This window comes from Ranitomeya imitator, chromosome 4 (genome assembly GCF_032444005.1).
Source record: "Ranitomeya imitator isolate aRanImi1 chromosome 4, aRanImi1.pri, whole genome shotgun sequence".
NCBI lineage: Eukaryota > Metazoa > Chordata > Amphibia > Anura > Dendrobatidae > Ranitomeya > Ranitomeya imitator.
The window spans coordinates 395,669,395-395,680,536 of NC_091285.1; the positions used below are offsets into that span (position 1 = coordinate 395,669,395).

Here is an 11,142-nt window from a genome sequence, read left to right on the forward strand (position 1 = left end):
TAAACGTGACTGAAATACGGGGCACTATGAGTGACAGAAAATGTTAATTAAATGTGACTGAACTACGTGGCACTGTGACTGACAGAAAATCTTAATTAAACGTGATTGAATTACATGGCACTATGACTGACAGACAGTGTTCATTAAACGTGACTGAACTACGTGGCACTATGACTGACAGAAAATCTTAATTAAATGTGACTGAACTACGTGGCACTATGACTGACAGAAAATCTTAATTAAATGTGACTGAACTATGTGGCACTATGACTGACAGAAAGTGTTCATTAAACGTGACTGAACTACGTGGTACTATGACTGACAGAAAGTGTTAATTAAACGTGACTGAACTATGTGGTACTATGACTGACAAAGTGTTCATTAAACGTGACTGAACTACGTGGCACTATGACTGACAGAAAGTGTTCATTAAACGTGACTGAACTACGTGGCACTATGACTGACAGAAAGTGTTCATTAAACGTGACTGAAATACGTGGCACTATGACTGACAGTTCAGTGACGTTTAATGAACATTTTCTGTCAGTCACAGTGCCACGTATTTCAGTCACGTTTAATGAACACTTTCTGTCAGTCACATTGAGTAATAGTTCAGTTACGTTTAATGAACATTTTCTATGTCACATTGTGACTGACAGAAAATGTTCATTAAACGTAACTGAACTATTACTTAATGTGACTGACAGAAAGTGTTCAATAAATTTGACTGAACTACGTGGCACCGTGACTGACCTGACAGAACTTGTTCAGTAAACTTCAGTGAACTACGTCTCGCTGTGAGTGGGGGTTAAATTGCGCGCCAATATCGCTGATTGGTCGCAGCCAGCGGGCACGACCAATCAGAAAAGCTTGGTTCAAATCCCACACCAATTTGCAGCCGGACTGGGTCTGTCCCACCCCCAGCCGCGAATTGGTGCGTGATTTACATCACGCTTTGCTGATTGGTCGCCGCCGGCATGCCGTGACCAATCAGAGACAGGCGCAATCCGGCCTGTAGCATAGTTCAAATCCCGAGCCTATTCGTGGCCAGACTGCACCTGCCTGTAGATGATCAGCGACATTGGTGCGGGATTTAAATCCCACTTCACTGATTGGTCGCGCCGGCTGGGCGTGAGTAATCAGCGAAGCGGGATTTAAATCCCGGCGCCAATGTTGGCTGGGCGCGACCAATCAGCAAAGCGGGATTTAAATCTCACGCCAATATCGCTGATTGGTCACACCCAGCCGGCTTGACCAATCAGCGAAGCAGGATTTAAATCCTGTGCCATTTCGCGGCTGGACTGCGCCTTTCGCTGATCAGCTACAGGCATAGTCTGGCCACGAATAGGCACGGGATTTGAACTATGCTTCAGGCCGGACTGCGCCTGTCTCTGATTGGTCGCCGCTGGCGTGCCGTAGCCAATCTGCGAAGCGGGATTTAAATCCTGCGCCAATGCCGATGATTGGTCGCACGCGCCGGCTGGGCATGACCAATCAGCGAAGCAGGATTTAAATCCCGCGCTAGTGTCGCTGATTGGTTGTGCATGCCGGCTGGGCGCGACCAATCAGCGAAGCGGGATTTAAATCCCGCGCCAATGTGGCTGACTGGACGCGCGGTGCATTGCAGTCTCGCAAGACGATGATGTAGTGGTCTCGTGAGACCGCCACATCATCATCTCGCGAGACCGCAATGCATGGACCCGAGCGTCGCGAGGAGCGGGAAAGGCCTGGGTTGGATCCGGGGACCAACAGAAGGTTGATTTTTTTTTTTTTTTATTATTATTATTTTTAACATTAGATCTTTTTACTATTGATGCTGCATAGGCAGCATCAATAGTAAAAAGTTGGTCACTCAGGGTTAGTAGCAGCGTGATTTAAATCCCGCTTCACTGATTGGTCGCGCCCAGTCGGCGCGGCATCATTAGTAAAAAGATCTGATGTTAAAAATAATAAAAAACAAAAAACCTGCTATTCTCACCCTCCGTCGTCCGACGATGCGCTCGCGCCTGCCACCATCTTCCTTTCCCGGCGATGCATTGTGAAATTACCCAGAAGACTTAGCGGTCTCTCGAGACCGCTAAGTCATCTGGGTAATTTCGCAATGCATCCTGGGAACGGAAGATGGCAGCAGCCGCGCCAGAGGTTTGCTGAATCTATGCTGGATCCCCGCGGGTGAGTATATAACTATTTTTTATTTTAATTATTTTTTAACAGGGATATAGTGCCCACACTGCTGTATACTACGTGGGCTGTGTTAGAAACCGCGTGGCTGCTATATACTATATAGGCAGTGTTATATACTATGTGGGCTGTGTTATGTACTGCGTGGGCTGTGCTATATATTACGTGGCCACTGTTATTTACTGCGTGGGCAGTGTTATATACTACGTGGCAGCTATATACTGCGTGGGCAGTGTTATATACTACGTGGCTGCTATATACTGCATGGGCAGTGTTATATACTACGTGGCTGCTATATACTGCATGGGCTGTGCTATATATTACGTGGCCACTATTATATACTGCGTGGGCAGTGTTATATACTACGTGGCTGCTATATATTGCGTGTGCAGTGTTATATACTACGTGGCTGCTATATACTGCGTGGGCTGTGCTATATATTACGTGGCCTGTGTTATATACTACATCGCCTGTGTTATATACTACGTGGCTGCTATATACTGCGTGGGCTGTGTTATATAGTACGTGGCTGTGTTATATACTGCGTGGCCACTGTTATATATTGCGTGGCCTGTATTAACGCATCGGGTATTCTACAATATGTATGTATACATAGCAGCCACATAGTATATAGCACAGGCCACGTAGTATTTGTCTGCTATATGCTACATGGCTCCTATATACTGCGTGGCCTGTACTATATACTATGTGGCTGCTTTATACATACATAAATACATATTCTAGAATATCCAATGCGTTAGAATCGGGCCACCATCTAGTATTATTAAAATGGCTATGCATCTTTGTAACTTATGTGGGCCACGTACGGTGCCAAGCTATGGCATGGCTTCAAATACATCAAGTGCGCCATGCTGGAAGTGATGTTACTCGATTCCTGGTCTCATGCAGTATTGGTGCCAAGACCTGGCGCGGCTCCAAATACATTGAGTGCACAACACTGTAAGTGACGTTATGCAAGTCCCAGTCTTATGCAGTATTAAAGGGAGAATGACGTATCACATCATGGCGAATCACTACTGCATACCGTAAGTCACGTACTAACAAGGTGGAGGATTAAAACTGAACCAACACACCACACAATGCAGCATCGGGGATCTTCTTTATGACCGCAGACACCATCTATCTGGCCTCCTGATGAACCTTGTCTGGAGAAACGCATTGAGGCGTTCTATAGGGGATAAATAGACCCATTTAACAAACTACTAACCAATTTATGCAGGGTTTGATGTTTCTTCTCAACATTTGACTTCTTTTCTGATTTTGTGAGTTGACTCATACACCATGTTCCAAATTATTATGCAAATGATATTTTTCTCGGATTTTCCTAAGTGATCGATGCAAATGACCCGTTAGAGTATCCATCGAATTTTATTGAAGAAACCTCCCAATGATAACAGTATAATCTCCAAAATGAATAAAAACTCAAAATGCACTGTTCCAAATTATTAGGCACAGTAGAATTTCTAAACATTTGATATGTTTTAAAGAACTGAAAATGCTCATTTGTGGAATTTGCAGCATTAGGAGGTCACATTCACTGAACAAAAAAGCTATTTAACTGTAAAAAACAGCCGCACTCAAAGTATAAATTTTCAAATGCAAAACATGAGTGAATTTTATTGCGTTCACCACAGTAGTGTAAAGGTGTTGAGGTAATGTTTCCACCCCATAATGAGTCTTTATCAAACCTCACTGGAAAAACAATAGAGACACAGTAAATTAGGCATTATGCAAACAAAAAGTGCTATACAGAAGCTATGTTCAAATATTCCAATACAAAACGAATAAAATAGGGTCCAAAACATATAGAAATGCGTGTGGAGATATATACAATAACCTATACATATAATATACAATGCCCATAATAGAATGAATGCAGGTTGCGTTCCATAGTGCAGACATAAGCAAGACATGGCAAAAGCGCAGATGGTCAGCACCACTTGTAGTCTAAGACATACGGCAAAAAAATTAAAATGTCACCTTGATATATAGGGGAAGTGCAAACATAAGGACTGACTTCGAAATAGAGTAAATTATAAGGAGACACCGCAGTAGGAAAACAATTTTTTGTAGAGGCTCCTAAGAAGAGCTGTGGGAAGAAAAGATATGCTGAATGAAGGAAATAGAAAAAAACGAGGGATGGAAGAGATAGGGGAATGAAGGACCTACCCATAGGCACTATATGAAGGAATCCGAGGACGTAGGAGGAGAGGACACGGTCCCAGTGAGAGCTAAAAGAATGCGTAAATAATGAGTAACATGGCCTAAATGCCATAAACTATACCTGCGGGTCCGGGGCGTTAGAGTCCCTGTGGTGATGTGTACTGTCATTGATGGTCAGCAGGTAAATATAGTGCCGGGACCGGAAATGCGGAGGAGCGGGGAAATCACGGGGAGATAACGCATGCGCAATAGGTGAATAAACCTATAAATAGGGCACCGGAGATACAGAGCTCCGCCATAATATCTAATATAATAACCCAAAAGAGAAATGGACACAGTGAGCTAAAATATAACAATTTTTATTATGTATAATTATTAAACAATAGAGAGAAGTAAAAAGCTTATTTAACAAGATGCACAAAAGAATAAAAAAAGAGAGGCGACACTAGTGCCGCACACGGAGCAAATGATGTACTATAGGGGCAACACAAAGACTAAGATTATATGTAGTTCTACCACATTACCAATGTAAAAAGTATATATAAAATATATATAAGAGACAGTCCTCACTGAAAGTCATGTATAATGCATAAATGCAGATAGAGAAAGGACCGGCTAGTAGAATAAAATATATGAATCTATGGCAAGTAATGTATAGTATGTGTGCTCCCAGAGATATTAATACAGGACGATATACACTATGATATGCAAAAAGAAAACAGTGATAAAGTGCCTAGTGCAAGATATATATATCTATATATTCAAAGGTAATCCATACCATAGGAAGAGTGGCAGAATATGTAATACGGCACAAGATAAGCCAAAATAAAGCCAAGCTATAGTGGACGATATATACTAGGATATGCAAAAAGTAAGCAGAAATAAAGTGCTTAGTGCAGAGTATGCCTGAAGTATCTGAGAAGTACAATATGCATAGATAGGGTACCGACCTGGATCCGTGTGCGGGAGAGGGAGCCCCGACGCGCGTTTCGCATGTATTGCTTCCTCGGGGGGCGCTAGTGTGAGAGGGAATGGGGGTCTCTTTATATCCAAGCGGTAGCGTCGGCGCCTGCCCCGGCACTGCACTTACCGGAAGCGGCAGAGTCAGCGTCCAACGTCACGAGACCGCGCCCCGCACTGACGCGTCAGTGGGAGGGGCCGGAGACGTGATGCAAGTAGGACGCGTATCTACAGCAACCCGAGCAAGCCGGCCGTGACATGCGCACACCGCGGCGGACAGAGATGAAAGAAGGAGGCGGACATAGAGATGGTGCCGGGCTGATAGAAGCTGAGGACAACTAATGCCCATACAAACAATAAGAAGAGATAATAGTGCATATGTGTGGTATAGGGCCTGCAGAGGAAAAATACAATGCCAGAAACACTATAGAGTAAGCACTATAAGGGAAGCACTATAAGAAGGAGGGACACTGTTCAATGGTGGGGGAAGGAACCCCAAATATCAGGAGGCTATGTGATGTGCATATTGAGGTGCAAATATATATAGTTAAATTGAAAAAATGCACAAGTGTATGCATAGAAGAGATGATAATAAAAAGCAATGTGAATGCGCAGTGAGATAGACAGTGAGTCATGGCAAAAATTGATAAATAGATAGCAATTTGAGTACAATAACAAATATTTTAATATTGGTCGATAAGAACCAAGAAGGACCAACCACAAACAAATACAATAAAATACGTAGAAACGCAGTGTAGACACGGTGAGCTTTATCCTCAGCTACATCAGCAACAAGAAGAAGAATCAGTAGACGACTCCTAAGATCGATGGGATGAAACAAAATATAATGAGGACAATCTGTTAAAATAAGAGAGAGAACGATAAGTATCAAAGAAAAAATACATGAATAAAAAACCACAAAACACTAGACTAAAACAGGTTTGATATAGGAAATACTGTATTGATCATAGACCTATAAAAAACCTTTATAAAAATGGAACAAAACTAAGGACCTCATTTAGGCCCTTAGGGCGAACGCAATCGATGCGAACTATCCACTGTGCCTCTAGCTGGGCAAGACGCTTCTTCATGTCACCGCCGCGGCCATCTGCCAATACCCGATCAATGCCCCGTATCATCAGAAGCTGACTGTTACAGCTATGTTTTTCTTTAAAGTGTCTAGGTATTGGCTTCAAGAATTCATCAGCCGATGAATTCAATGCCGCTTTTATATCCCGGATGTGTTCCCTGGTTCTAACTCTTAGCTGACGCGATGTAAGGCCCACATAGGTGAGTCCACAGGGACATGTGGCGTAATACACCACATGATCGGTGGAACAGGTGATGTGCTGGGTTATCTGAAATTCCTTGGATCCATCGCTGGAGACACAGGAGAAACAACGTTCCAGATTTTTGCATGCAGTGCAGTCGCGGCAGGGGAAAAAACCCCATCTAAGACCCTTAGAGCCAAAGGCACATTTGGATTCTTGGCCTCTATAGTAGCTGTGGGTTAACAAATCACGGAGATTTTTATTTCTGCGATACGTTATGGAGGGTTGATTGGTAAGACAGTTGGTGAGTGTGGTATCATATTTAATGATGGGCCAGTATTTGTTCAAAATATCTCTCACCATTGTGGATTTATTTGAATAGGTGGCTATAAATCTCACCTGGTTGGATACTTGAGTTTCCCTTTTGGACCTCAGGAGGCTAGTCCTATCAATCCTGGAAGCTCTCCTCCTGCATCGTCTGACTATCCTAGAGGAATATCCTCGGTCCAAGAACCGGTCAGAGATGTCTTCTGCTTGCTTTTGGTAAGATGTGTCCTGAGAGCAGATACGTTTTGCTCTGAGAAATTGTCCATAGGGGATACTGTTTTTAAGATGTCTTGGGTGGGCAGATGTGGAGTGTAATAGACTGTTGACTGAGGTCTCTTTCCGATGTAGGTCACTCTGTAATAGATCGTCGTCATCCCTGTGGATACGCACATCAAGGAAGTCAACGCTGTCACGGCTGTAATGGCAGGTAAGTTTGATATTAGAGTCGTTACTATTTAATTCTTCAACAAACTTCAACAAATCACTTTCAGTACCCTGCCAGATTGCAAAAATATATATATAGACGATATAAATCCAGGATTGATAGGACTAGCCTCCTGAGGTCCAAAAGGGAAACTCAAGTATCCAACCAGGTGAGATTTATAGCCACCTATTCAAATAAATCCACAATGGTGAGAGATATTTTGAACAAATACTGGCCCATCATTAAATATGATACCACACTCACCAACTGTCTTACCAATCAACCCTCCATAACGTATCGCAGAAATAAAAATCTCCGTGATTTGTTAACCCACAGCTACTATAGAGGCCAAGAATCCAAATGTGCCTTTGGCTCTAAGGGTCTTAGATGGGGTTTTTTCCCCTGCCGCGACTGCACTGCATGCAAAAATCTGGAACGTTGTTTCTCCTGTGTCTCCAGCGATGGATCCAAGGAATTTCAGATAACCCAGCACATCACCTGTTCCACCGATCATGTGGTGTATTACGCCACATGTCCCTGTGGACTCATCTATGTGGGCCTTACATCGCGTCAGCTAAGAGTTAGAACCAGGGAACACATCCGGGATATAAAAGCGGCATTGAATTCATCGGCTGATGAATTCTTGAAGCCAATACCTAGACACTTTAAAGAAAAACATAGCTGTAACAGTCAGCTTCTGATGATACGGGGCATTGATCGGGTATTGGCAGATGGCCGCGGCGGTGACATGAAGAAGCGTCTTGCCCAGCTAGAGGCACAGTGGATAGTTTGCATCGATTGCGTTCGTCCTAAGGGCCTAAATGAGGTCCTTAGTTTTGTTCCATTTTTATAAAGGTTTTTTATAGGTCTATGATCAATACAGTATTTCCTATATCAAACCTGTTTTAGTCTAGTGTTTTGTGGTTTTTTATTCATGTATTTTTTCTTTGATACTTATCGTTCTCTCTCTTATTTTAACAGATTGTCCTCATTATATTTTGTTTCATCCCATTGATCTTAGGAGTCGTCTACTGATTCTTCTTCTTGTTGCTGATGTAGCTGAGGATAAAGCTCACCGTGTCTACACTGCGTTTCTACGTATTTTATTGTATTTGTTTGTGGTTGGTCCTTCTTGGTTCTTATCGACCAATATTAAAATATTTGTTATTGTACTCAAATTGCTATCTATTTATCAATTTTTGCCATGACTCACTGTCTATCTCACTGCGCATTCACATTGCTTTTTATTATCATCTCTTCTATGCATACACTTGTGCATTTTTTCAATTTAACTATATATATTTGCACCTCAATATGCACATCACATAGCCTCCTGATATTTGGGGTTCCTTCCCCCACCATTGAACAGTGTCCCTCCTTCTTATAGTGCTTCCCTTATAGTGCTTACTCTATAGTGTTTCTGGCATTGTATTTTTCCTCTGCAGGCCCTATACCACACATATGCACTATTATCTCTTCTTATTGTTTGCATGGGCATTAGTTGTCCTCAGCTTCTATCAGCCCGGCACCATCTCTATGTCCGCCTCCTTCTTTCATCTCTGTCCGCCGCGGTGTGCGCATGTCACGGCCGGCTTGCTCGGGTTGCCGTAGATACGCGTCCTACTTGCATCACGTCTCCGGCCCCTTCCACTGACGCGTCAGTGCGGGGCGCGGTCTCGTGACGTTGGACGCTGACTCTGCCGCTTCCGGTAAGTGCAGTGCCGGGGCAGGCGCCGACGCTACCGCTTGGATATAAAGAGACCCCCATTCCCTCTCACACTAGCGCCCCCCGAGGAAGCAATACATGCGAAACGCGCGTCGGGGCTCCCTCTCCCGCACACGGATCCAGGTCGGTACCCTATCTATGCATATTGTACTTCTCAGATACTTCAGGCATACTCTGCACTAAGCACTTTATTTCTGCTTACTTTTTGCATATCCTAGTATATATCGTCCACTATAGCTTGGCTTTATTTTGGCTTATCTTGTGCTGTATTACATATTCTGCCACTCTTCCTATGGTATGGATTACCTTTGAATATATAGATATATATATCTTGCACTAGGCACTTTATCACTGTTTTCTTTTTGCATATCATAGTGTATATCGTCCTGTATTAATATCTCTGGGAGCACACATACTATACATTACTTGCCATAGATTCATATATTTTATTCTACTAGCCGGTCCTTTCTCTATCTGCATTTATGCATTATACATGACTTTCAGTGAGGACTGTCTCTTATATATATTTTATATATACTTTTTACATTGGTAATGTGGTAGAACTACATATAATCTTAGTCTTTGTGTTGCCCCTATAGTACATCATTTGCTCCGTGTGCGGCACTAGTGTCGCCTCTCTTATTTTATTCTTTTGTGCATCTTGTTAAATAAGCTTTTTACTTCTCTCTATTGTTTAATAATTATACATAATAAAAATTGTTATATTTTAGCTCACTGTGTCCATTTCTCTTTTGGGTTATTATGCGCAATAGGTGGCCTGGGAGAGAGGTTTGAGACGCTGAGGGAGGCGGGTGTAGCGCGATCTAGAGGATGGATGTGTGTTGTGCACGCGTGCATGGAGCGCACTGAGAGGAGAGAGGCTTGGCGCGCTGAGAAAGCAGGTATAGTAACGCTATGAATCAGAAATTCTATATACTTTGCAGAGGTCATTTTCACACCTTCAGGAACCTTAAAAGGCCATACCAGCTGTTTCCCAATGATTCCGGCCCAAAACATGACTCTTCCACCTCCTTGCTGACGTCGCAGCCTTGTTGGGACATGGTGGCCATCCACCAGCCATCCACTACTCCATCCATCTGGACCATCCAGGGTTGCTCGACACTCATCAGTAAACAAGACTGTTTGAAAATTAGTTTTCATGTATGTCTTGGCCCACTACAACCGTTTCTGCTTGTGAGCACTGTATAAGGGTGGCCGAATAGTCTTTCCCATGTTACTTGACAAACTGTGGCCTGCTTAATAATGTGGAACATCATTTAATTAGAATCACCAGGAAAACTAATTATCACATGTGTTTAAGATTGATTTCAGTGATCCACTGAATCCTGAGACACAATACCATCCATAAGTTATTTGAAAAACAAAACAATTAAATCTTTATGACACTTAAATCCAATTTGCATAATAATTTGGAACAAGGTGTATTTCTTTAAACCTACCGCTGCCACCTTCCATATTATCATTGCAGAAAGCACAATACACAAAGCAGAATGCACTCTGTTCTACATATAATGAGTGTGCCACTCAGTGACATGATCAGGTGTCTGTGTTATCCTGCCCAATATCTTGTCTGACACAATGTGATAATCTTGATAGGGCATCTGATCTATCTGTATTAGGAGTGGTACCTTTATTGGTATTATGTTTTATTGATTGACATACATCTAAAATTCCTTGGAAATAAGTAGTATCTAATGGACCACCAGTTAGATTGATAATTTAATTTATATATATATATATATATATATATATATATATATCTATATCTATATCTACTATATAAAGCTGAATGTGTGTGTGTGTGTGTGTGTGTGTGTATGTCCGGGATTGGCATCTGCACCGTCGCAGCTACAGCCACAAAATTTTGCACAGTCACACGTCTGGACCCCGAGAGCGTCATAGGCTATATTGTGAGGCGAAATTTTAACCCCGCGCATTCCAATTCACCAAACAATTTTGCCCCTATCTACATAATGGGGAAAAAAGTGAAAGGAAAAGTGTTGGAAGCGTCGCAGCTACAGCAACAAAATTTTGCACAGTCACACGTC

The 11,142-nt window shown here is 42.6% G+C and overlaps 1 pseudogene; it reads right to left on the bottom strand.

Moving 5' to 3' along the window:
* The window catches only part of LOC138674522 (uncharacterized), a 35,459-nt pseudogene extending 25,325 nt beyond the window's left edge, over positions 1 to 10,134 (bottom strand).
* Between the last annotated feature and the right edge of the window lie 1,008 nt (positions 10,135 to 11,142).